The sequence below is a fragment of the Meriones unguiculatus genome, chromosome 10 (genome assembly GCF_030254825.1).
Source record: "Meriones unguiculatus strain TT.TT164.6M chromosome 10, Bangor_MerUng_6.1, whole genome shotgun sequence".
NCBI classification, from domain to species: Eukaryota; Metazoa; Chordata; class Mammalia; order Rodentia; family Muridae; genus Meriones; species Meriones unguiculatus.
This window is the reverse complement of record NC_083358.1, coordinates 113,360,992-113,386,848: the sequence shown is the minus strand read 5'-3', so window position 1 is coordinate 113,386,848 and position 25,857 is coordinate 113,360,992. Positions and strand designations below refer to the sequence as shown.

At 45.1% G+C, this 25,857-nt stretch overlaps 1 protein-coding gene and 1 long non-coding RNA gene across 6 annotated transcripts in view; one reads left to right on the top strand and one right to left on the bottom strand.

The window, feature by feature from the left end:
* LOC132657098 (uncharacterized) overlaps positions 1 to 543 on the bottom strand; it is a 130,662-nt gene extending 130,119 nt beyond the window's left edge. Inside the window, exon 1 of the long non-coding RNA XR_009594925.1 lies at positions 394 to 543. This is a non-coding gene — a long non-coding RNA (uncharacterized LOC132657098). The remainder of the gene's footprint in view (positions 1 to 393) is intronic.
* Positions 544 to 1,540: 997 nt separating this feature from the next.
* The window catches only part of Large1 (LARGE xylosyl- and glucuronyltransferase 1), a 500,017-nt gene continuing 475,700 nt past the window's right edge, over positions 1,541 to 25,857 (top strand). For all 5 annotated transcript variants that reach the window (XM_060393169.1, XM_060393172.1, XM_060393170.1 and 2 more), the window contains exon 1: positions 1,541 to 2,547. The gene's annotated coding sequence lies outside the window, so the exon portion shown is untranslated. The remainder of the gene's footprint in view (positions 2,548 to 25,857) is intronic.

The following is a 25,857-nucleotide window of genomic DNA, read 5'->3' as shown; positions in this document are numbered from 1 at the left end:
CAATAATGGCATCAAAAGCAGATACGATCTGCTATCCCTGGGAGACTCTTCCTAGTAGAGATAAGACATCAGGACACGGACATCGCAGTTAACTATCATGAAGCTCCAGAGCAAACGTTTACTTCTTTGCCAGGACTTTGCTGTGCAACCGCTACCTTCCTTTAGAATCCTCCTCGACTGGGGCTTCCACTGATTAGGTAAACAGCACTGGGAACACGGGAGAAGCCTCTGCTGGTGGTGGAAGGGGTCCTGGCTTCTAGAGGCTGGAGGGAAGCCCGGGTGGGGTGGTGGAAGAGTGCCGGCAGGGTCAAAAGACAGCCTAGGGGTGTCGGTACGGAGGCCGGAGCTTGGGTGCTGGTGGTCCCCAGATTCCAGGGTAGAGTGATGCCCCACCTCGGGTAGGATGGTCAGCGCAGCGCCTTGGCTAATGGGCCTTTTCTTACACACCCCTCCACACTCTATCCTCCCCAGCCCTCAAGAGAAAGCGGAAGGGCTGCCCGCAGAGAGGCGCCCCGGAAGGCGGAGACCCAGTGACTCTTAGGATTGGGGACTCGGGGGAAGGAGACCCCAGAAGCCATGGGACCAAGTTGAGGAAAAACCCGGGAGCTGGATCGCGCTCTCGGAGCTCGGTCTTGCTGTCGGAATTGTCGATCCACCCGCGTCCTCTTTCTCTCCCAGGCTCCGCTTCAGCCTCACGGGGGGTATTCTCCCGATGGGCATCCCTTTACCTTAACCAGACTCACACGCTCCTTCCGCAGCCTGGGCATTCCTTCCCTCGCCATTAACACCCGGAGGCTGGACGTCCCACCAGTGGGATGTTACACACGGGGTCGTGAGCAAGAATAAAATTAGAAAGGGGGGGGCACTTGTGTGTATATGTGTGTATTGGGGAGGACACAAAATGTAGTTCCCCCTGGGGGAAAAAAAAAGTCTCGTACAGTATTCTTGGATCCAAAATCCAAACAAGATGTTGTCAAAACGTTCCATAGGCCTCCCCGTAGCTCCGGCTGCCCCATACCCTGCCCACCTAGGGTCCCCAGCAGAAAGAAAAGCGGGGGGAAACTTCCTACTTTCCAAAGACTGCTATTTTGTCAAAAGGGTGGCACGGGGACCCTGCCTGCAGCCATCCCTACAGTAGCAGCTGCGGACTCGGCCCGCCTCTCTACCCCTTCTTTCTGCCAAGCGCGGGGCAGCCGGGAGCAGCCGGAGTGGGGTGGGGGAAGAAGGGCGGGGAGCTCCCGCTAGCACCCTTTTCGCGCGACCCGGCCCGGGATCCCGGCTCCGGGTGTTGCTTCTGCCTGCGTTCCAGCGTTCCAAGGAGCCGAAGGGAGGCGCTTGGCAGTGGGCGTGGCCGAGGCAGGGCGGGCACTTTAGACGCACATTCCTGGCGTCGCCTATTGGTTGCCTGTGAGGTCACGGGGACGGGGGCGGGGCCTCGAGGCGGGCTCCGGGACCGCCCCCGTTCGAAACCCGGCCCCGGATCGCGGTAACCCTCCCCAACCCCCCCAACCCCCCGCTGCACAGACATGACACAGACACACAGTCACTGCAGCTGCTGAGCCGGACGCTCTGGGCACGCGGCGGCGGCCGGACTAGCCGGGAGCTCGCACCCCAGCGCCCGCCAGCGCGCTCCCAAGCCGGTCCCCGCACGGTGGTTCCCGCCCGGCCGCGCGCGGGAAGCGGGGATCGCGCGCCTGTCGGTTCGCAGGTCTGGGCTGTCCACGGCGTCTGCAGCGGACGCGCGGCTCCAAACCCGAGCGCTCCGGAAAGCCGGCGCGTCTCGGAGGCGGCGGCGGGGGCCGCCCTCCTGGGCTCCCCGCACCCACCGTGCGGCGTCCCGCTCGCCGCGCCTCGCGGCCGTGACCTTCCAAGGGGCGCCTACGCCGGCCACGCGACCCCGATCCCTCGCCCCAGGCCTGGGCGAGGCTCTCTTCGGCGCCCGCTTCTTGCGGAGCCGCGGGCGGGCGGTGCAGGCCCGGGAGGAGGGTCGCCGCAAGCAGCTACCGCCCGTCCCCGTGCTCGCTCGCCGTGCTCGCCTCCCGGCCGGGCTGACCTACCCCCCGGTCTAGCTGCTTCTCTGGAGCTGGGGGCGCGGCCGCACTCGCCTGGCTGGACCGGTTGCGGGCAGGCCCTACCCTGAAGGGGCAAAGCGGCCGGGGTCGCTGGTGGTGGAGCCGGCGGGGCTGTTGCTCCGCGTTTCTTCCCAGCGCTGGTTCCCGGGACCCAGCCCAGGGCGGCTTCAGGCCCCTGCCCATGCAAGGCGTCCCCCCGGCTTGGAAGAGTCCTTCTGCGGTGGAGCAGCTCTCGGCAGCCGCCCCAGAGGAGGAGAAAGAGGGGACAGTGCTCATTCTCGGCGAGGCGGACCTTTCCTGTGGCAGTTGGAGCCCAAGGCTGTCCCGAAGTCTGTGCTTGGCATCGATGGTCGCATTAGAATAGTGCCAGCTGGGATCCCCACCCGAACCCCCTGCACTTAGTAGGCGTCAGTGGCACCACACCGTTCCTTCAGCTGTCTGGATGTCCCTTTGCCTGAGGGTAGTCAAGACCAAGGTAAGAGCCCCGACGTTCGCGAGAACCCCCGTGGGGATGCTTTCTTTGGTGAGCAGTGCCCGACAAGTTATCCAAACCTGTAGCTGGTATCCGGTGTGCTTAGGATACTGGCAGAGAGGGTGGGCACACCGTTTTTGGCTTGGCTTGGATCTCTTAAAAGCAGGAGGTGGAAGACCCCGAGTCTCCGGTGTCCCCGGGACTTGTTTCAGGGCCTGACAGGATGTTGGTAGGCAGGAGCAGCGTGGAGAGTGTGTGTGTGTGTGTGTGTGTGTGTGAGTGTGTGTGTGTGTGGGACCCTCCTTGCCTTTCTGTGACGGTCACCTGTCTTTTATGATGGGATGCCCGGAGAACTTTTCTTTCCCGTTGGTTGAAGAGAGGCCGTGGGGGTGGGGGGTGTGAATCTACATTTTGCCAGAAGCTCTTTAGGAAAGAGTGGTTGGTTGGTTTGGATACCCGTAGGGAAGATGCAACCAGCACACCTGGTCTGTCCTGTTAGACTAAACTTGTAGTGATCAGTGTCTAGCCAGAGCTTCCTGTAAATGTCATTGCTTCTGGAGGTTGGGATGATGACTCTAAAGTTTGTGCATCATCAAGTTAAGCTGATCGTCGCTTTGAAATGTTCCTTTGTGTAAGGACAGTTCTTTTCTGCAAGCCATGTCTTTGCCTGTGTGAGATTTATTAAACCTATGTGCTTCCTCCGGAACAATCTGATTTTAAGTGGGTCACTTCAGAGGGAACAGTTTGTCTTTTACACACCCAATTCATCCCCTGGGTGACCCTGTTTAATGGGAATGCATTTTTTTTTCTAGTTCCAGTGCTGACGTACCTCGGTTGAGTAGGTTTCTGCCGAATTCTGAATCCGTGAATTTTGTCACTCAGTCCATTAACATGGTCTCCTGAGGGAGCAAAATAGCAGCTTACATTTTCCGTGAATGTCACAGGAAGTTTTACTGGGTCTTATGTAAGTGTCCCAAGAGAGAACTCATACTCTTTTCTTTCTTTAAGGGGACAGAGCTGGGAAAGGAAGGAGTGGCATGTCACCTAAATGTAGATGCCTTTCTGACACAGGTGGGGACCGAAAGTGCCTATTTCAGTCTGTTGGAGGTGTCGTTTGAGGCTGATGTTCCACTTCGCCTCTCTGCCTTTTTTCACTTTGATAGGTTCAAGATAGGGGAAGTTTCTAACTTAGGAAAAGAACAAGTGGTGATTTCTTTTCTCATCTCTCACAAATGGGTGACATGCTGGACCCTCACTGCAGGGGGCGGGGAGACTAAAAGAAAACTTGCATGAAGGTTTCACACATCTCTTGTGTACCATTATTTTTGAAGAGTGTTTTACCTCAGTGAAAATTGCTTGAGAACACTCATTTATCTAGCTGCGGCCGCCTGATAATTCCATTCAGTGAAGGAAAGGCTCTGAACACAGGGGTAGAAGCTATGACTTAGATATTAGCCAATTTTCCAGAGAGTCAAACAACAGAGACAAACTGCCCTAACAGGAGAGAGAGGCTTCTGAAGTAGAGACTCCCACTTGTGTGGGTGAGCACAGGGCCCCTGCAGGTGTGGCTCTCTGTGCTTCATGAAGTGGTCCAGATCGTGGACTAACATTTTTAATGTGAAAGCATGTGGATTCCTTTGGCATTTAAGTTGAAACTTAAGTTGGAAGAGCCTTAGAAATAAAGTTAAAAGATGTATCCTCTCAGGTCATGAGAATGCTTCTCTTCTAGGTCACAAAGGTTTTCCCTGTCCCTGAGCTGGCCTTTAAAGTCAATGCTTTAAGGCAGGAGGCTGCTTTTCCCAGTGTCTCCATCCTTCAGCCACCTACAGGACCCTGGGGTGTGGGATGGGGTGGGGTGAGGTATGGGATTAGTTTTCTATTCCACCACCAAAGCACAAAGACAGATGCTAGAAATGACCATGCTTATGGTTAAAGCTCAAGATCTTAAGTGTTTGGTGCCCAATTTTGTGCTTGCACTAGTTGAGTGGATTCCAATGTTTGGATGGTAGGCCTGGTTTAATCTACAGTGTCATGTGGACAATGTGGATGTTAACTGCAAAGTGTTATGGGAAAAATCTCTTAAGACTTAGTTACAGTGTTTTTAAGTATATAAGGGCTATACATTTACCTTTTTAACATTGGTTCATGCTAACTTTAAATAACCTAACAGTGCTTGTAACTGTCCCTTATCCCCGTTGTAGTTCTCAAGTTCAAACCCAGAGCCTCCTACGTGCTAGGCAAGTGCTCTGTATATAATGAGCTATATCTCCTTCTTGGGAGATGAGGGTGGGGATGGGGCTTTTGGACTATATAACTCAATCTTCAAAAATAACACTTCAAGACATCTCTGAAATTAATTCCATCAAACTTAAAATTTCTTGCTGTCATTCCTTTAAAAGTACATTCCTTACACAGATGGTAGCATAGCATTTGATAGCATGGTTGGACTTAGATGCTCTCTGCACTTTTAACAGTGTTAAATCATTAGTGTCAGGGATTCTTCCAGCAGAATTAGAAGATAATGTATCTCCCTGGAGAACAAAGCCCCTTGGCCCAGGTTTACACGTAACAACTGTTATGAAAGACATACAAGGTAAGAAGAAAGAGTCTAAGAAACTGCCCATTCTAGAATGTTGGTACCCAAAAAGACAAATTTCATGAAGATCTAGGTCCTACTTGATTCTTAAAAAGCCTGATTCAGCATGTAGGATTAGATTTCATTCAGAAGCTGCAAAATTTTGCAAGTTATTTCATTGCCCTGAATCGTGGGGTCTGTTAGATTGCATCTGTGACCTTTTCCTCATAAGTATAATACATATGTAGGTAGTTTAAGGAGAACTGGTATTGTGGTCTAAGAAAATGATCGACACGGAGTCTTATCCTTCTATTAGAGCTTTATAGATCGATTCTCATAGACTCAGCCTAGCCAAGGGGTAAGAAGTTAGAAGAAGGAAATACTATTAGAGTTGTCATTGAAAGCCTGAGAGCATCTTGGCTGTGGACCAAGGCATGAAGTAGTCTAATGAATTTGAGGAACACCCTCAAATTCGGAGGTGGAGGAAGAAACTGAGGTATAATGCTGGCCTTCTGTAGGGTCAGTGAGCAAGGTGAAGGTGTCTTTGTGGCTAGAGATTCTCGGAGAGGCTGGCACAATGGTGGTTTGTGGTATGCTTTCACTGCTGTAGTCTTGTGTGTTGGCCAATGTGATGCTGATATTTCGAAATCAGTAGGTAGATTCCAAAAGAGTTAAATATGCTTAATGTATATTTTAGAAGACTTTGAATTTAACAAGTAGTGATTGGTTCTGAATTTTTTTGTAGTCAGTGCCTTGCCGTGTGCTGAGGTTGCAAAGGTTCTTCGTTTGGCTCATTGTTGATCAGAGGTAGCAGATAGCTATCCACTCCTGCAAGCTGAATACTATTACAGTGCAGGTGTGTTCAAAGTATGACTTTGAGTTTCCTAGGTTACTGGAAGTAGGGGAGAAAGCAGCATGGAAACCCCAGTGTACATCATGTGTGAATAGTCAGTGGCATGGCAGCTGGCAAAAGAGAATTTCTAGGACAGGAGAGCTTGGAGTGGGAAGGTTAGTAACTTGAAAGAGCTTCTTGCTAAAGGGGGCAAAATGGTTGCTGGACAAGTTCCACAAAAACTAGTTGATTACCCTGTATTTCTATTAAACATAGACAAATGTTTTGGTGCCCCTTTTTTTTTTTTTTTTTCCATATAGCCTTTTCCAACCCTGTCCTTTCAAAAGCTATTAGGAAGGCAAATAAAGGGTCCCTTCTCAGGCCTAAGTCTGCCCTCTGTATACATGAAGGCCATCTGGGATTTCACTGTATGATTACATAGCAGTGAGAAAAAGAACCCAGTTACTTAAAAATTAAGCATGGTGAGGGCAAAGCAGCCTTCTGTTAGAATACATCGTATTTTGTCAGCTTTAGTTCCAGGTAGAGTTATCGCTGTGTTTCCCACCAGAACAAGGTTCTTGCATTAAAACCACTTCCATCCTAGTCTCAACTTTCTTGCTGTTGAAAGAGTTTTATAAGACTGATAATGGGAGCATGCTTGCATGTGTCTGTCTGCCATTGTGTGTTGTGGTGTAAGACTCTAGATTGTTCCTTGGTCTTGGTATTTGTGGAGGATTGGTTTTAAGGTCCCTCCCCCTTAATACCAATTTCTACAGATGTCCAACCTCTCTTTATAAGATGGCATAGTGTCTGCATAGAAACTACATAAACCTCCTGTATAGACACCTCTAGATTATGTATAATAACTACTGCAATGTAAATGGTGCATAAATACTACAGTGTGCTGCTTAGACAGTAAATGGCAGAGCAAAATGTCTACATGTTTAGTATAGACAAAAATTTTATATTTTATTTTATTTAAAGACTTAGTTTTACTTTACGTGTATGAGTGTTTTGCCTGAATGTAAAGTGCACTGTATGCATGCCTGTACCCCAGGTACCAGAAGAATACACTCGATTCCCTGGAATTGGAATTATAGACACTTGTAAACCGTGTATATCCCCTGGAAACTAATTCAGTTCCTCTGCAAAAGCAACAAGTTCTCTTCACTGCCATGCCATCTCTCTAGCCCTAGACACGTGTTCTTAATGTTGGTTGCATACTAAAGCTTGTAGTGTAGAAGAGAATCGACAGTGGAGCTGTGCTGCCCAAAGAGTACTAGAGAGAACTGTTGGTATAATTAATTCTTGTGGAATGTATACAGTTTACCCTGTTCATTCACATGCTGATTTCTCTACCCCACTGTCTGGTTTCAGTCTGGACATTGCACTGTGATGTTTATTCTAAGCGTCACCTAGCTCAAGTTTGTATAAACATGCCACCATTTGTTCTCTGTATTGTCAATAAAACAACCAGCCAATGCTGAGAAATGGAGAGAATAGGGTCGGACATCCTGGTCCTGGGGGAGGAGAAAGAAAGGAATGGGAGGTGAGGACATGGAAACATTAGGAGAAATGAACTGGACCTAAGATAGGACTAAAAAGCACGTATAATGTGGGACATCTGAATGAGAGGAAGCCATGCTGGCTTGGAGGTTTAGAATGAAGTCATTATTGCCCAGCATTGTGCTCTAGGTTAATTAAATAAATCTTAGTCTCTGTGTGGTAATTTGGATATGCAGCTGGTTTAGTAGTAACCACTGTTTAACTAAAAGATAATATTAAATATTAATAATCATCAACAGAGAATAGAAGATCAAGGTTGCAATTGTGATCTCTAGGACCAAGATATATTTAAGTTTTTTAAGAGCAGGAGCCAGAACAGAGATGATCAAAGGTGTGTGTGTGTGTGTGTGTGTGTGTGTGTGTGTGTGTGTTTGTGTTTGCATGCTTGCATGTGTGTTTGTATTTGTCCATTTGCTTAGCACCTTCCATGCTTGTATTCAGTGGGTTAGATTAAGTCAGCCTGGGTACTCTGATGTTGTAGTTTATAGTCTCCTAAGAGGGAAAGGGCTAACCTAAACTAGTTAGTGGGGTAAGGCTTTGACTGTTCAGTAGGGCTTTAGCTCACTGCTCTGAAATTGGAAGAGACCTGGCCAATCAAAAGTATACTTAAAAAAATGTTGCAAACTCTCACACATGAAGCCATGAATGTATGGACACGCTTGCTTGCTTCTTTTATACAGCGCAGACCCACTGATCCTGGAATGTTACACTAGCACCAGCTACTACTTGAGAACGAAGTGCTTTGTGGTAAAAAGAAAACAAAGCAACAACAAGGCTAACTGTTTTAACTCTTTGAAAGTGAAGTAGATTAAAAACAAGAGGTGGCCCTTCTAGAGTCTTTTGCTTGGAACCTTCAGTAGGAAGGTTTGACCTTGCAGGGGAGAGGTTGAGTAAAGACGAAGATGTGAAAGTCAGGTGAGGCAGAGAGCACCCCAACTTGTTTTTGAGTTGCTTCTGGACTCCCTGGGGCAGAATGCACTTCTTAGTGGAAAGAAGAAATTTCAAGTGCAATGTGAATCTAAGAGTCTGTATTATGTTAATATTGACACTAAATGGGAGAGTGTTTTATTTGAGGAGAACTTGGCATATAAAATCTTCTCTGTTAAAACCAAGTAATTTAAGATAAGTAATTGTTTGAGCTATGAAAAGATTTTTATTTTACAAAAGTGATTTATCGTGGGCCCCGTTTAATGGCTGCTCCTTTATTGCATTTGGAATTTCTTTTTGAATACAATCCTGATAGACAGTTTTAGGAGACTCACCTGTTAGGTAATGCCAGGGACTTTTGAGTCATAAACTAGAATATTTCACCGGATAGCCTACTAGGCTTACCTGCCATGAAGCCCACTACGAGATGTGTTACAGAAAGAAGAACAGGACTTATTTAAATGGTAAAGTTCACTAACTAGCCACATAGAGCAAGTCACTAAGTTAGATAACTGATTCCAGGATTCTCATTTTTTGTACTTCCAACTTTAACTCTTTTTTTTTTCCTCTTAAATGTGTGTGTGCATGTGTTCATATGTGTGTGTGCCACATACATGGAAGTCAGAAAATAACTCATCGAAGTCTTCTACTGTGTACATTGGAAGGCTAGAACTCAGGGGCCCTTACTCATTGGGCCATCTTGTTGGTCCGCTTCTCACAATTCTAAAGAAAAAAAACAATGAAAGTGTGTGAGTATGTGTGTGTTTAAGTTCTTTCACTGCTACAGTACGATTAGAGGTTTTGTGATTGTGTTGTCTTCTCCCTTCCCAAGTACCTTTATCTCTTATCAAGTTCCCAGAAGAGAGTTTGTTCTAGGAATGGAGTGAAATGAAGGTGTTTAAGGCTGCAGAGGTAATTTTGGAGTTGAAAGTAATCACAGGCCAGGGTAGAATGGAAAGTACAGTCTCACCCATAATTTGAGTCTCTCTTGTCACATTATGGGCTTTGGTTTGGACAGGCAGCAGACGCTGATGGAAATGGAGCCCCAACTACTGGGAGAGCTTTGCTCTTAACAGGGTCCTTTTCTGAATTACCAAGGCCAATTGGAAAGAAAGGGCATGGCTGATCTTTCCAGCTCTCCTTGGTAACTCTAGAGTTTAGGAGGATTTGCTACAGCACATAGCCTTGTGCATATTTCTTTCTTCGTGGTTATTATTATATTTTTAATTTATAAAGGAATCTGGTCTTAACGGAGATGTTTTTTAGTTCCCCCTGGTCATAGTTTAGGAAATTCTTCCTTCTAGCTTCCCGATTCTGAGTTCTGAATGACATTGGTGCTGTGCTCTGCTGAGTGCTGCCACCTTGCCCAGTGCGTCACAGTTCCAGCCCTCTGCCTGGGCTGGGGCTTGCCTGTCTTCAGCACCCGCTGGACCTAAGACTCTTATCTTCAAGGCTTTCTCCTATATTTGGAAGTATTGTTTAGGCAATCAATGGTCATAATGCTGTTGTAGATTTTGTGGTATTTCCTGGGCTGGTGTAATGTAGTATTTTCCCGCAAGGCCTCGAGGGTCTCATTTTCCTGCAGGGGAGCTAGGATGACGTGCATTTGCTTCTTTAAGCATTCTCAGCTATGCTCACTGCATGCCCCTTTGCAAGAAGAAGGGATGCTGAGTCTTCTTGGAGGTATACTGATGCCTTCAGGGACTCTAGTGGTGGTGGAAGATGAATGGAAAAAAAAGAAACAAAGGGAGGACATGACTACTCTTGGGTATGGTGGAGGAGAAGGTTTATTGTAGATATGAGGGAGAGCACAGTCAGAGGCAGAGACATCTGGGAGAATCTAGAGTGAACATGACTCTGAGCCAGGCCAGGAGACTAGGCAGGAGAACAAGAGGTCAGGAGGTAAAGGGTAAAAGAGGATAAAATAGTACTAGTGTTGTCAGAATGGCTGCATTTTATAGGGAAGGGTACTTGGGGAAAAGAGACTGAGGGATGCTGGGCTGGCAGAACCTGGTGGACAGGTCTGCTTCGATACGCTAAGTAGACACTTCTTTATTTGTCCTCAGTTTGAGGCCTAACAGAGGGGAGGTAGAAATGGAGTCCTTGCTAGACTAGAGGAGCTGGGTTCTGGGGATTTGAACTCAGGTCCTCATGCTTGTGTGGCAGGCACTTTACTGCCTGAGCCATCTCCTCAGCTTTTCTCATTTTATTTTCTTTCTTGCTTGACCCTTGGATGCTGATAGATGCTTTGACCCTGGCTTCTGTTCAGATTTAATTTCATCCCACATTCCATTAATGGTGTGTGGAATGTCAGTTATAATTGATTGAGAAATTATTGAAGAGTGGCGGGGAGTGGCTAAGCAGGTTGAATTAATTTTTGCAGAGATTCAGCAGTGGTGTCTAACGCCTCCACATATCCACTCTCTGGTTAAATTATGTCATATTGCTTGTAGTGTTGCTAGGCCCATTTAGGTTTTACTGCGCTGGCCCTGTAAGCTAGGCATGCTGCTGCGTGAATCAGGTTATGGTTAGTAAGTTACAGAGGACTGAGTGACAGAGGAGCCCTGGGCTTGTCAGAGAGTTTGTGTGATCTGGGCAATAACAAGACTTTATGAACTTGCACTTGGCCTGGGGTGTTTGTTATAAGGGCCGGAAAGCCCCTCTGGTTCTGTGGATGTGACCTGACTTAATCCATGTTCAGGGATGCTTTCTACTGGGTTTTTACCTTTTGCTTTCCCCTTTCTGTTTGAGTTTGCCTGTAATTCCCATTGAAAATAGAGAGTTTTTGAGTTCATTCAGTCTGTTAACTTCTATATAACAATATAACATTGAAAAGCCCTCAAGAAATACCAGCTGTTTTCGTTGTTTTTTAGAATTCCATCCTTACCTCCACACACCTTTCTCTTAACCCCTTATGATGGTGAAGTAAATGGTGCTTGGGAGGAGGGAGAGGGAAGAACAAAAGGAAGAACAGAAGCAGGGATGGAGGAAGACATGCCATATGCCTTGTATTTTCGGTCCCAGAAAATCTGCAAAGGTCCTGATGAGGTCCTATGAGTGAAAGCAAATGCTAGCACTCACTCTAATCCATCCTTCCTCATATCAGTTCTTTTTCTGTTGCTGTGGTAAAATACAAGTAAAAGCTGTGAGGACCAATGATGTGATGATGCGCACAACAGATTTTATATGAAAGAGGTTTATTGGATGGAGATGAGAGAGAGAGGAGAGAGCGAGACATGATATAGGGCGCCCCGACAGAGAAAGGGGAGACGGCAAGAGGACAAGAGTCAAGAGAACGACAAAGTGGCTGGTTGATCCTTTTAAGGAGAAACTTAACCACACCTGCCAGGTGTGGCTACCTGGCGAGCAACACATGATGACATCATAGGGTGCTAGGCAACCCAGAAGCAGGCTGCCTACATACTAACATTAGCAACTTATAGAAAGTTCATTTCAGGTTAGAGTTTCAGAGGGCTGGCGATCATCGCAGTGGGGACTCCATGGGTTGCTGGCAGGAAGAGAAAGCTGGCTGACCACCTGTCCAGAAGCAGGAAGCCTCCGTGTGGGGCTTTTGGGGGGGACTGATGAAGGGTGGAGAACAGGAAGTGGAGCAAGACTGTAAACCCTCAAAGCCTGCTCTCAGTGATTTACTCCCTTCAGCAAAGCTTCACCTCCTAAAGGTTCCATGACTTCCCTAAAAAGCATCACCAACTGCACGTGGGTGTTCATATACTCGAGCTTATAGGGAACATTGTCATTCAAATCACTGTAATCTTGCTCTTCTGTCTTAGAGGAAACTTGGCTTCCCACAAGTAGAGGGGATCTGGAGTCAGGAGTTGTGTGAGAAAAGGTCCTTATTTGGCAAGTTGTCTTGACTTGGCAAGTGTGTAAAATCATGGTGATGGTGATGGTGATGGTGATGGTAATAGTAGGAGCTGCCCTGTGTCACATACGTGTTTTTAAGTTGTGCTTTATGTGTTTGATGCATTTTGATCCTCTCTATGTAACTTTTTGAGCAGTTTCATTTTACAGGTTAGGGAACTAAGGTAAACGGAAGTTGTTACTTACACAGGTGTAAACTAGAAGTTGGGGCTTCCAGTGTCTAGAATATTGGATTTACATTTTTTTTAAAGATCCATTAATTATTAGTTTATTTACATGGATATGTATGTGGCTACATGAGTTTATGTGTAATGTGTTTATGCAGGTACCCACAGAGGTTACCTGGAACTGGAGCTATAAGGCAATAGTAAGTTACCCTGTATAGGTCCTGAGAGTTGATCCTGGATCCTTTCCAAGAGGACCACCGAACAATCTCTCTACCTATGGCTGCCTGTCTCCATACTGGCTTTTAATCTCTGTCCTAGGATCCACTAATCTGGCTGTCTTGATATTGAAGCATACATACTCATGGTAATTTTGGAAATTGGTCTGTAAGTATGCAGGTAGATTTAGGGGAGGTAACCTTTCAGATCCTCAACTTCATATGTCCCTAGCTCTGCTCTTAATCATTCTGAGATGACCTGCTCCCTGTGGTTTTCTCCCCTTTCTTTTCAGAGTTATCGTTAACATTTTATAAAGAATACCCCAAACTAACATTACTGTTGTGGCTGTAATACTCTGAAGGACTTCTCCATACACAGGAACTATTTGAAATTGTTGTGAGAGCTCCCTTTTAATTCATAGGGTTGGCCCTCACCTTGTGTGTTATCTTTTTAAGTTCGTGGTAGACACTGGGCATTGGGATCCCTCTCTTATGCTAAGAAATTTTATGAAGTTTTTAGCTTTTACAAAGTAAATTACCCTTGAATTCTTAAGTGACTGATGGATATCAGATTGGTAAATTGCTTCAAAGTGTGATGTGGAACTTTTATTTGTGTTAATGTTTATCATATGAGGAAAATTATGTCCTTAGAAACTATTTTAGGGTTTCTTGAATATTGTAGATGTCACCTTAAAAATAGGCAAGGTCGTGCATGTGTTAATATTTTGTAGTAGTAAAATAATGATTGGTTTGGCAGTCATTGTCTTATATAATTCCCACTATAATATTGAAGTTTGGAATGAATAAATTTTAAGTGGTTTTCTCCCTTAGACTCTTATCCACTTAAGGTTTGGTCAATAGAGTGTCAGGAACATTTTTTTCCCTCTCCTGAAGCTCACACATTACATCTATGGCTAAATACTCTTGAAAACATATAGGATTTGGAGAGAATGCAAACTGACTTTAAATTTTGTAGAAACATCTGCCCCTGTAGCTATACTGTGACTGTGGATAGCAGTTCCTCAGTGGCTCTGTGGGGACTATTTTAGGAATAGAAGATAGAAACTTAATTCATGCTGTTGTTGCCCAGTGTGCTGGATGGTTCATGTCAACTTGACACGATCTGAAGTCATCTGAGAGGAGGGAACCTCCATTAAGAAAATGCCTCCATAAGAGTGGGTTGTAGGCACGCCTGTAAGGCGTTTTTAAAATCAGTAGTTGACGGGGGAGGGCTCAGCCCACTTTGGGTTGGTGGGTCTGAGTTCTACAAGAAAGCAGTGTGAGCAAGCCATGAGTAGCAAACCAGGAGGCAGCCTTCCTCCATGGCCTCCGCTTCAACCCCTGGCTTCAGATTCTTGCCCTTTTTGCGTTTCTGTCTGGACTTTCTTCAAATAGGAATGCTATAGAAGTGTAAACCAAATAAATCCTTTCCTTCCCATGCTACTTTGGGCATGGTGTTTCATCAGAGCAAAAGGTAATCCTAACTAAGACACCAGAATCAATCATAATTCAGTTTTATCTGTTTTGTAACTGATAAGTAAACTTGAAAATAAAGGTAAGAATGAACCCAGGTTCCCAGTGTCAGTTAATACTTTTCTCTGCCTTTTACTATGTTGTCTTCATTCTCAGGAAAGCTCTTTCTGTGGGGTGATTGGGAGGGTCCCTGTAGCCTGTTTTTCATCTTACCGTCACTGAGCTATCTAAGCTGAAGGGGAACATCTTTTCCCAGTGCATCTGGTAAAGTGATAGTCGTGTCCTGTGTGGGAGAGCCAGCCTATCCCCAGGAACAGGTTTGGAGGCCAGATGAGTCCTGTGTGAATGGCTCTCCACAGTGTTCCATAGGCAGATTGACCTGAAGATTTTGAAGCCACTAGGTTTATTCTCTTGTGTGTGCTCTTTCTACTGTCACAAGCCACCAGCTTCCTATTGGTATGGCTGCGTACCCAGTGACAGGATGGCATGGGAGTTGCCTATTTCTTGGATTTGTCATTTCAAGATCTTAGCTGAATTGACAGTTAGTTCTTGACAGTGCATTTTGTGATCCCCAACCTTATTTATTAAACATGTTAAAAGGGTAAATTGAAAACAGTAGAACCATGTGGATTAGTTTGCCAGGGATGACATGATAGTGTTGCCTAAGGGTGTGTGGGAAGACTTCAACAACTGTGGAACATGGCCGCTAACCTTTAATCCAAGCAGCGGTGACTGCTCATGTCCAGCGAGATCCTTACAAGACTGTGTGAGCATTCCTTCTGCGATTGTAGTCACTCCCTCCTGCCCGTTTCCTCCCTAGCTTCATGTGGTTGAGGGAGATGCTCCAACGCGCACTAGAAGGTTGGCTGGGATGGGGATTCCAGTGATGACGTTTTCATAAGTCATTACCCATATCAGGGCAGAAATTTTTTTGGTGATGAACTATTTGGGTTTGCACTATTTGGGGTTACCCATACTGCCATAAACAACACCATGGTCCTTTAAGTAAGCCCAATAAACTTGGGTTCATCACACTGAGGTTGGATGGGATAATTTCTTTGGTCTGTTTCTGGTACCTTACGTGGGTAAGCAGATGTTGGTTCACCTCTCCCCAGGAAAAGTGCCATCCCCACTGCAGTTTATTTTCTAATAGTTCTGAGGCTAAGGTCTTGGGAGGACAGTGTCTTCCAAAGTCGGCCTCCTTTGTCAGTCTTTACATGATCTTCATTCTTTGTCTACAGGGCTCTAATCTGCCTGCTTTTATGGATGAAACCACACTGGGTTAGGATAATGACTGCATTTTACTCTTATTGTCTCCACGAGACCCTCTCTCCACACAGTCACATCCTGTTTTGCTGTGGATAATTACAGACTTCAGTATTTGAGCTTGGTGAGGAGCCATAATCTTGCCCCTAGCAGGGGATGTATTTTAATGCAGTCCAGTGGGTTATATTTGACCAGCCTTGTGCAAACTTTGAAACACAAATTTGTAGCAGATTCTGTTCTGTTAATGCAAACAAACCAACTCAGGGACTGTGTGTCTGCAGGCTGCTGTTTGGGAAAACTCTTTCCTTTTGAAGGAGTAGAGAGGGGACAGGTAGCGAGAAGACAGCTGGCTTGCTTAAAATGCTTGTAACAGCCAGTAAGGGTCACAGCCATTATCTGCTTAGGCTCAGTGCTGCCTTGTTGGAATTACAGCATTGTCATTTTTCACTACAAAGAATATCTCAAGGGTGGGCTTTGTTTGTAAAGTGAACTTCCAAACACTGCCCTAAACTACAGCTTTGCAGCAGTGGAAATGGCCAGAACCCTCTACATTTCCTATGGAATAGTAGATTCTGTGGTTAAGAGCTCTGCTGGAGTCTTCTGGTGTTAGAGCTGATGTGTATATGTGTGACAGTCTTGTCATCCTGTTTTATGTTTTAGAGATCACATTTTGCAAGTGTCGGGGTTTATGAGGGAATTGACTAAGCCACAAGAGGGCCACTGTTGTGATGGAATGATTTCCATGTATTCCCTGAGCTCATCATCTTCAGCACTAGACAGGTGATAGACCTGCCCATTTATCTATTTTGTCAAGATGTTGTCACTCTTCTTGTTTGTGTGTTAACTGTTGTTTTAATTGCTATGTGCTCATTGTCTGGCCTGTCTGGATTGGTAATAGAATATCAGTTGAGGAGATGTGGAGGTAGGCTTTGTCTTGTAAAATTGTGCTTTTTCTGTGTCAACCCCCATCCTTCATTTTAATTTTGCTTACCTGTCACCTAAAAAAGTCCTAAGCTTTATTCTTGAGAGATTATTTCTACATGATGTAGTTAAAATGCACTTATCATTTCTTGCTTAGAGGCTATCTGGGGGGAAAGTAGTTCAAGTTCCTGAGAGAACCAGACTGAGTATCTTTGGGTGTGTACATGTGTGTGTGCACACTCGAGCAAGCTCAAGCTCACACACATGTGCATGTGGAGCTTAGAGGTTGACATTAAGTGTCTTTCTCTATTGCTCTCCACCTTGTATACTGAGGCAGGATCATTCAGTTGAACCAGAGCTGAGGGTCTGGCTGCCAGCTTGCTCTGGGGATTACCTGCCTCCACAGTACTTTGATTACAGGTGGACTACCACATGTGCCCTGCATTTATATGGGTACGTGGGCTCTGAACTGTGATCCTCATGCTTGTGAGGTAAGTGTTTCACCCACCGAGCCATCTCCCAGCCTAACAATTCTCCTTTTCGTACTAGTACCAGCTGTTTGGTTAGGGTTTACGTTGATAACCCCACCTTAATGAGATTACTTTGATAAAGACCTTATTTTTATGAATTCTTCCATATCATTTGGAAGCAGGAGGTTTGACACAATAAAATCTGTAATACTCTGAGCTTCATATTCTCTTATTTGGGAAACATGGACCATCCCTTTTCTTCGGCTCAGGGAACAAGCACAGTCTCGTAAGAAAGCATTCTAGAACACAGATGGTTTCTGAATAGCAAAGGTTCAGCTTTGGGATGATGTGGATGTGACATGCCTTCATGGACTCTGTATTCTTTGGTTATGAACCATGATCTTTTCCTGGGTGGTATGGATCGTGGAGAGCAGCAGGGAACTGTAGCAGGGTCGTAAACAACCTGCCCTCTGCAGTGTGGTGTGCTGCTGAGTTATAAGGTCTGATAGGCTAGGTATGTGACATACATCATTTCCTTTTTACAGTGGGTTTATTGGGACAAAAGCCTATTATAGGTAAAGGTGCATTTGTGTGTACCCCATGCTGATGGGGGGAGTACCTCATACTGAGTCTGTGATATCAAATCAGGATTTGCGTCTTACCCATGACAAGTTATGTGATTTTTTTTTTTCAATTAAAACTTTAAGAAGTAAAGTACAAATTTTGGCTCAATTTGCTTACTAGGTGGGAACTCAGAGAACGCTGATCTGAGAGGAGCACATCACTAGGGTGGGGATTGGACCCTTTAGCCTTAAGGATGTCTGTTACCTGCTTTGTCTGAATTGGATGGGCACGAACTGCTACCATTGTTGTATGTGCACATCCTGACTTCTTGTTTAGTTTTGTAGCTGTTTTTTGAAACAGCATTTTGCTGTGTAGCCCTGAGTGGTCTTGAACTCACCATCTTCTTACTTCCCCAACTAAATGCTGCATCTCAGGCACGTGCGTCCACATCCAGCCTTTGATTTTTTTAAGATGCTTTAACTGCTGTAGAACTTTCTTTCTGCAGAACTTTTTTTTGCTACAGTTCTTTCTTTGTTTTCTTTTTTAAATCATTGGGTTTTGTTGTTGTTGTTGTTGTTCTTTTTGGGTTGGATTTTCCAGATAGGTGTGTGTGTGTGTGTGTGTGTGTGTGTGTGTGTGTGTGTGTGTTGACTATTCTAGAACTTGCTTTATAGACCAGACCAGTCTCAAACTCAGAGATCTGTTTGTCTTTGACTCCTGAGTGGTGGGATTAAAGGTGTGCCCCACCACCACGAGGCTGGAAGTCTCACTTCTTTGTTAAATAGCTTTTAGCCTAATTTTCATTATTGGATTGACATTTCTGAGGACTACAGGTGATGACTGTAACTTTGCTCAGACTTCTGTCTCCCTTCATTCACTCAGTGACCTGTAATTGTTGACCATATGCAGTGTGCCAGCACTGTACATCCTCCCTGTGGCGAGAAGGGTAATAAGATAGAGTCTCACGTGGAGCACACGCTCAGGGACGCTTGGTTCATCCTGACTGGGTTAGGCTATTCCTAACTCCTGTTTCCAGGCAAAGTGACTTCTTCAGTCACTCACCACCTGCAGTTCCAGGCTAAAAGCTACCATATATCTAACTCCACTTGGTATTTATTGGGCTGTTACACTAAATTTTGTGAAGCCAGAGGCATTGCTTGGCCAGACAGAATCTATTCCACTCCTAGAAGGCTGCGCAACGAGCTTTGATGATCCGTAGAACTCAGCTCTATTTCTAACGCAGGAGAGCTTGTGACTTTTTTCTTTCCTTTTCTGAATTTGAGTCCTTTATGGAGTATTTTGATAGCCAGGCACTGTCAGGCTAGCAGGTTTTATGTCATTGCCTCTCAGATGGACGCTGATGTTCTGGGATCAATTTTGTTATATGGCAGCCTCACACAGTGCCACACTTGGAAGCATTACGTTGATAGAAGTGTTCTTTTCATGGGGAGATTTAGATGTGGTAATTGAAATGGGGATGCCTGAAAGAGCTATTGATGTCTCTACTATGCATGCAGTAGTTGGCAGCCATCTTGCAGAAGAGCTAAAGAGATTTGCTGTCTTGTTCACTTTTGATGGGAAAGACTCTACTGGCCTCCTGCTGTGGTGATCTGGCCCAGAAAGGCTCTCCTTAAGCACTTGTCCTTCTGTTTAGTTCCAGGTGGATAATATGGAAAAAGACTTAACTAGATTTACAGTGAGATGTCCTAGAAATATTACCTCACCGAAGGAAAGGAGCTGGTGACACAAGTCTTGGGCCATTGCATATTTTTCTCTTCAGATGCATTCTCCTGTGAGGAGAAAGGAGCAAGTACAAGTGCTGTTATCAAAGTGCTTCATGCTTCCTCTCTGTCTCATTGAAAGGCAGGATTTTCGGGCTGGTGTGATGGCTCAGAGGTTAAGAACACTGGCTGTTCTTCCAAAGGCCCTGAGCTCAATCCTAGCAACCACATGGTGGCTCATCACCATTTGATCTGGTGCCTTCTTCAGGTGTGCAAGTACACATGCAGGCAGAACTCTGTATAAATAATAAATAAATAAATCTTAAAAAAAACAAAGAAAGACAGGACTTCCTAGGTCATCAAAAAGGCTTGGGCTAAGGTGGATTGTTGTGTTGAGGACACTTAGGTCCAGAAGAATCAAGATACTTGTCCAAGGTCACACGAATAGAGTAATAAAACCCCTGCTCTTCAGTTTGAGCTGCTAACTCCCTCATGCTGACTCCAGGCTACCTTCAGTGACTCTTTGAAGCAAGACTTGCATTGTTTTCACATGCTAACCCCCCAAAGAAGCGATAGAGCCCTCCTGTAGTGCGCCTCTGAGTGACTACAGCTGTGGTCACATCAGTGCTGGAAGGAATGTCAGGACCAGTCTTTTTTTTTTTTTTTTTTTAAGCAAGGTCTTGTTGCTATGATTATTGAATGCATCTTTTAAAGATGAAAAAAAACAAACCAAAACCCAACCTACCCTCCTCAGCAAATCATAAAACAAATTATGCCCTTGCCACCCAGAAGTACAGAAAAACAGCAGGCTCTTCATGGTGCAGAGAGTAATGGATGCAATATTAAAACAGTGAGGAAGGAACCAGGATCCAATAGCTGAGAGCTGGAAGGAAAACAGCCCAGTAATCCCCCAGGAATAATGGGTCTCAACGACAGGGCCCTGTGATTTATTGTGCTTAATGTACTTATTTTTATTTGTCCCCTTCAACTTGGAGCTTTGTCACCAAAGAGATTTGATAATGGCCTGTTAGCAGTCACTTAGGCTCCATAATAAAGCACCAGTGCTCAGCTGTCTGTGCATTGGTTGACATTCTCCCTGGGATTTCACCTTCACTGGCAAAGATAGGATGAAAGCAGATAAGGGCTTCTCTGCCTCCCTTCATGTTCTCATCATGCCTCCCTGTCCCGACTTCTGCTTGCTGTGGCTTCCCAGGCCCAGCCTGCCTCCCTGTCGGTTTGTACTCCTTTGGGACAGTTTCATTCTGAGATGGATTGACTGTTTTAAGAACAGAATACACTCAATCCCACTAAGCTGCATCCTCTGAAAGGGCTAAGAAGCCCCTATTCTGTCTGTCTTGACAGACCTATAGGACAGCTCCTTATATCATCAGTGAGAGGTTTTTTTTTTCTTTGTTTGTTTGCTTTTGCTTTTTGTTTATCCTCTGTTGTCCTGGAATCCACTCTGTAGACCAGGCTGGCCTTGACTTCACAGAGGTCTGCCTGCTCCCGCCTCTGAAGTGTTTGTATTAAAGGCATGTACTGCCACCACTGCCCGATGAGAGATTTTTACTACTTGCAAGTTTTGGGGTAAGCAAAAATTGAAGCAGAGAAGTGGGCATGTAAGGCTTCCCAGAAGAATAGCCTTGATTTAAAGGCTGAAATGTGCTCACATCCTCTCAGCGGTTGCTTTGCTAGCGTGGGTGTGGCCCATCAGATTTTCTTTGCTTCTTCATCGGCGTTTTGGAAAGGGAGTTAGAGGCCTTTCAGGGGGCTCCTGCCTCTAATCTGTGTAGGTTCTGATGGAGACTGTGTGTGATGGTAGGAAAAGTGGAGCCTTAACCCCGATTTCTTCTCATTGGGAAACTGCCTGGTCCTTCAGGGCTGGCTGGCAGGAAGGCACTTTGGCTCTGTTATTTCTAACAGTTAAGCCCCATTGCCCAACTTTGATCTGAAAACAAGAGAATAAATATGTAATTACAGAAATTCAAACAGTGCAACAGAACTAGATTGTAGTATCAGGAGATGGAGACTCCTGGGGCCTTGTAGATAAGTCCCACCTGTGTATAAGAGACTTAGCCTGTTCATAAGCAATAGTCAGTGACAGAGGGACTAGAAGGGCTTCTATTCTATTTAGTCTTGCATGAGGCTATTGCTGCTTCGTTGAATTTGCCACATGTAGGAGTACACACAAGGAACTTTGGTTAGTTCAGGGGCTAAAGACCATTCCAGGTATCAACCAGCAAGCAGGCAGGGTATGTACTTGCCTTGTGTCTGAGGAAATGAAAGGAGACCCAAATGAGCTTATGGGTAGATTTTCACTAGAGGCTCCATGCACAAAACTACCACCTGGTGAGGCTGACTGCAGCCTTGCAGCTAGATGCACCGAGGACCTATTGTGCCACGGCAGATTCATGCCAGAGCTGCAAAAGCTTAGCTTACTCTCTGAGCTAAAGTCTGATGACAGCTTATTATGCAGCAACAGCTCAATAATACAGAGCCTGAATTCACTCCATCCTGGCTCTCATCTCTGGTCACCTCAAGCCTGCATGTTCTCTTGTTCAGATGCTGGCAACAGAGGAAAAGTATGCATTTTTTTTTTTTTTTTTTTGTTTTTCCATTTTCTACTTAGATACATGCGTGATTAGAGTGAATCTGTACTCCTGGTTTCTCTTTTCCTTTCTGACTTGTGTGTCCACCCAGGGACTCTGGTGCCAATTTTTACCTGCTTCCCTTTGGTAGATAGGTAAATGTTCTTCCCCATCCTTTCCCTATCTCTCCTTCACTAGTAGGGGCATAACCTTGCATTGTTCCTTTCTGTATAGTGATTATATTTGCTGACTTTAATTTCAGATATTCTGTTCTATTTGCTTGTTCCTATAAACTGCTGAAGTGTCCTACAAATTCTACCTCAGTGTAGAAGCTCTCATTGGACTGACTCCCATGCAGTAAAATAAAAACAGCTGCTATTTTTTTTTTGAACACCTGCAATATGTCAACCACTTGATTAGTGAGTCTCATTGTGTCTTCCCAGCAGCCTGATGAGTGGGTGCCAGGGTACCTCATGTACAGAGGAACACACTGAGATGCACTGAGGCTTGTTTCCTTGTCACACACTGCATATATGTGGCCAGGATTGGCACTCCAGCCATCCTCTCATTTGCCTTCACACTGAGTGGTGGTTGCTCCCAGGTCCTCAGCTTTACTTGGAATGTGTAATGTTCGTGGAGGCCGCTAGGCAGTTTCTGAAAATTCATTTCTGGTGGACCAAAGTGGAACCACAAAAGCTCTAGAAATCTGATACTGAAGTAATGCAAGAGGACCAGGGGATCAGGAACATGGGCTCTGGGTAGACTGCCCCGGTGCTGGATTTTAAGGATACAGCGCCTCTTGCCCGTTTCTGTGCGGAAAAGTCCAGAAGCTTGAATGCCCACTGCTTGTTCTCTGTCCTACAAGTCAAGTTCATCTGCTCCGTGTGCGTCCTAACCATTGGGATCCCACACACCCCAGTAGATGGAGGTATGTAGCTTGCTGCAGAACACGGGAGGAAGGGCTTTTGTATGTGGGAGGTTGACAATAAAACGAAGATAGAGCTTTGAGTGAGAGTCTGGTTTGCTAATCACAACTCCTCACCCCTTTTAGAAGCCCACTCTGCTTAGATGTTTAGACTGGCAGAGTCCACATCCACAGGACAGCTTCCAGGAGTTGGATCTGGGAACATAGATGGCCAGGCTCTTACCTTCCCCTGAACCTTCATTGTTTTCTCCCCACTTCCTTCTCAGCATAGCTGTGGAGGGGACAGGGACATCTGTGGGGCTGAGATGTATATCCAGCAGGCCTACACAAGAATGCTAATTGCTTATGTTGCACGGACTGCCTAGACATTGCTGCTGGTTCATGGTTTATTTGGGCCTTTTGGCTTTTCAGGGAAGGTACCAAACTGCAGATGCCTCAGTGGAAGAGACATCATGTTTGTGTCTGCTAGAATGAAAAGTATGATGGTTTGGTGCTCTGTACAACTTCATTTAGTGATCCACTTAAGCTTTCTTTGAAAGTGGAAAGTGCAGATAACCTTAGATGCCTTGGGGATGTGAAACTTTTGGCAATAATTACCCTGTTTAAAAGTGTACTTCTGTTAATTGCACACCTGCCTCTGTTAGCATGCATACATAATAAAAAATTTCTCCTGCTTATGACATCACTGTTAATGTGCTGTGTCGTTCATGTGAATATAAACCGATGATGGCAGGCTTTTGTTTCCCTCTGTCTTGTGTCTCAATACATATTTGAGGAGTGGATGAATAAATGGTGGCATGTCGCTGGTGTCAGCAGGATCCAGAGTGGGAAATGGAATAAGCCAAGAATCAACTTTGGTTGCGATCTGGAAGGAACTACAAGCATTCCTGGGGTTTGCAGTATGGCATAATTTGATTTTACTACCCTTTTGGAGCAGGTGTCTTCACAAATGCATTCTTTACTCCTTTTTTTTTTCTTTTTTCTTTTCTTTTCTTTTTTTTTTTTTTATCTTTTACCTTGTAATGGAAAAAGATGCTTCTGCAGACTTTAGTCTTTTTGTGTTCTAAATTGAACCCTTTCTCCCTGCTGTGGCTTCAATAATGTATCATCTCATAAGTTCGTGGACTTGAATGTGCTGCTGCTGACATCTCTAGGCTCAGCTGGGTAGTTAAAGGAAAATTAACCACTGTAGGTTGCAGATTCACCTCTTCACCCTTTCCCCTTTGATCCCTTCCTTTCCCCTCTCCCTCTTATGCAAATCACAGTCCCCTTTTCTTTCTTTTAGTGTAGAGGTGGTGATGTGTAAAGAGTTCCTGGCATGAATGGGACTGTTGATTTATTTCATAATTGGAGATCCATGAAAAAAAATAACAGTGTGAGAGTATCAGGTTTTGAGTGGCCTCCTCTCCAGTTAAAGTCCAGTGGAGCCCAGGGATGTAGCAAACTAATATTTAACAAGAGTGCTTCTCTACCACTACACTTAGGATTCACAGTGGCTGCTGGTGAAATTGGTGTGTGTTCTGATATGGCTCTGAAGAGCACTCAGTCTTCATTCCTTCCTTCATTTGTTCATTTATTCAGGGCTTAATTATCATTTTGTATGTATGAGGTGTCTAGGAGGATGGCCTCAAACCTCCATGCTTTCTGAATTTCTGCCCAGGCTCCTTGACTTTTGACTTTGGCCTTTACCCTGGTATGATTTTGACCCATAGGGTGAGGTGGAGATGGTGGTTCTAGTTCTAGCTTTGTACTTTGTGAAATCTCAGCTTTTTTGTTTCCTGGTGTATATTTGTGTTTACTCTGAAAGGAATGTTCTGCTAGCCTTCTGGTCTAAGAGGAGTAGGAGATATAGAGCCATCTAAGGCTGCACCAGTGAGCAGTCAGTCAGGCCCTGCCTGTCAGCTGAGTTCCAGTCATGCAGATACACGAGTGAAGAGATGATTGGTGTCTAATGACATCATTGTTTAGGCGGCATTTGCTGTGAGTATTGGTAGGATATATGTGATGTGAAAATGGATCCTGCTTGGAGTTTAGTGATGGTGATGGGAGAGTCAAGATGACATCAGCTGTTAAATACTATAGAGAAGGGAATGTGTACCCTGTAAAAGGACTCAGTAAAGAGACTTTCAGCAGGGAGGCTGCTGGGGGATGATCAGAGATTGCATGGCAGGGATGGACTTTTGAGAAGCTGTGTTCAAACTGTTCTGTCAAAGTCCAGAATAGACGATTATTGACGAGGATTCCCAGTTACAATGAATGTAGCATTTCAAAGTAGATTTTTCATCAAAGCCAGAGCAACAGTGCCAATTTCCCATTAAGTGTCTAATGACTTTGCCTTCACTAGACCAAAGAAAGATTCTTAACAAATTAAAGCTGGTGCCAGAGAACAGCAACTCCCTCTGATAATCAGTTTTTCACAAAGAACCCAATGCATATTTTTGCCAGATGTATGTTTGCTGTGCATTTTATAGATCTGATCTCATGAAAGCATTTTTGTGGTATGAGCTGCAGATACTAACGTTGATTGTGTTTCGCAGGAATTAAGCAATCTAGTGAAGGTCAGCTACTTGTTAAAGTTACGCAATGTAGACAAAGTTTCATTTTTTTCCCCTGCACCTGTCCTTCTTGTTGACATCCTCACAATTCATTCTCATATGCATTCTTATATATTCAGTTGCATAATGCTGATATAGAGCATAGGACCTTGCACATGCTGGATACTCAGAGAATGAAAAAAATTAACAAATCTACTTAGCATGAGGAATGCCTTCATCCATATCTTGATAGAAGTCATTGTTCGATAAGGACATGGACTTTTGGATTGTCTTTCTATACAGTGGAGAAGCAAGTCTAGTGGTAGAGCTAGTGAACTACTTCCGGGTATTGGGGAGACCCTGAGGAGGTGTCCTTGCTATACAATTCAGCAGTGATCGTCATCTCTGCAAGTGAGACGTTCCGAAATGCAGCTCTCGTGGACCCTCAATACGACAAGGAACAACGAGGAGTTTGTTTGCTGAGGATGGCACCTGCAAAGAGTCTGGAGCTCAGCAGCCATGAGCACTGGCTGCTCTTCCAAAGGACCCGGGTTCAATTCCCAACACCCACGTGGCAGCTCACAACTGTGTGTAACTCCAGGTCCAGGAGGTCTGACACCCACACAGACAGACATGCAGGCAAAGCACCAGTGCACATTAAATAAATAAATAAGCCTTTGGCTGAGG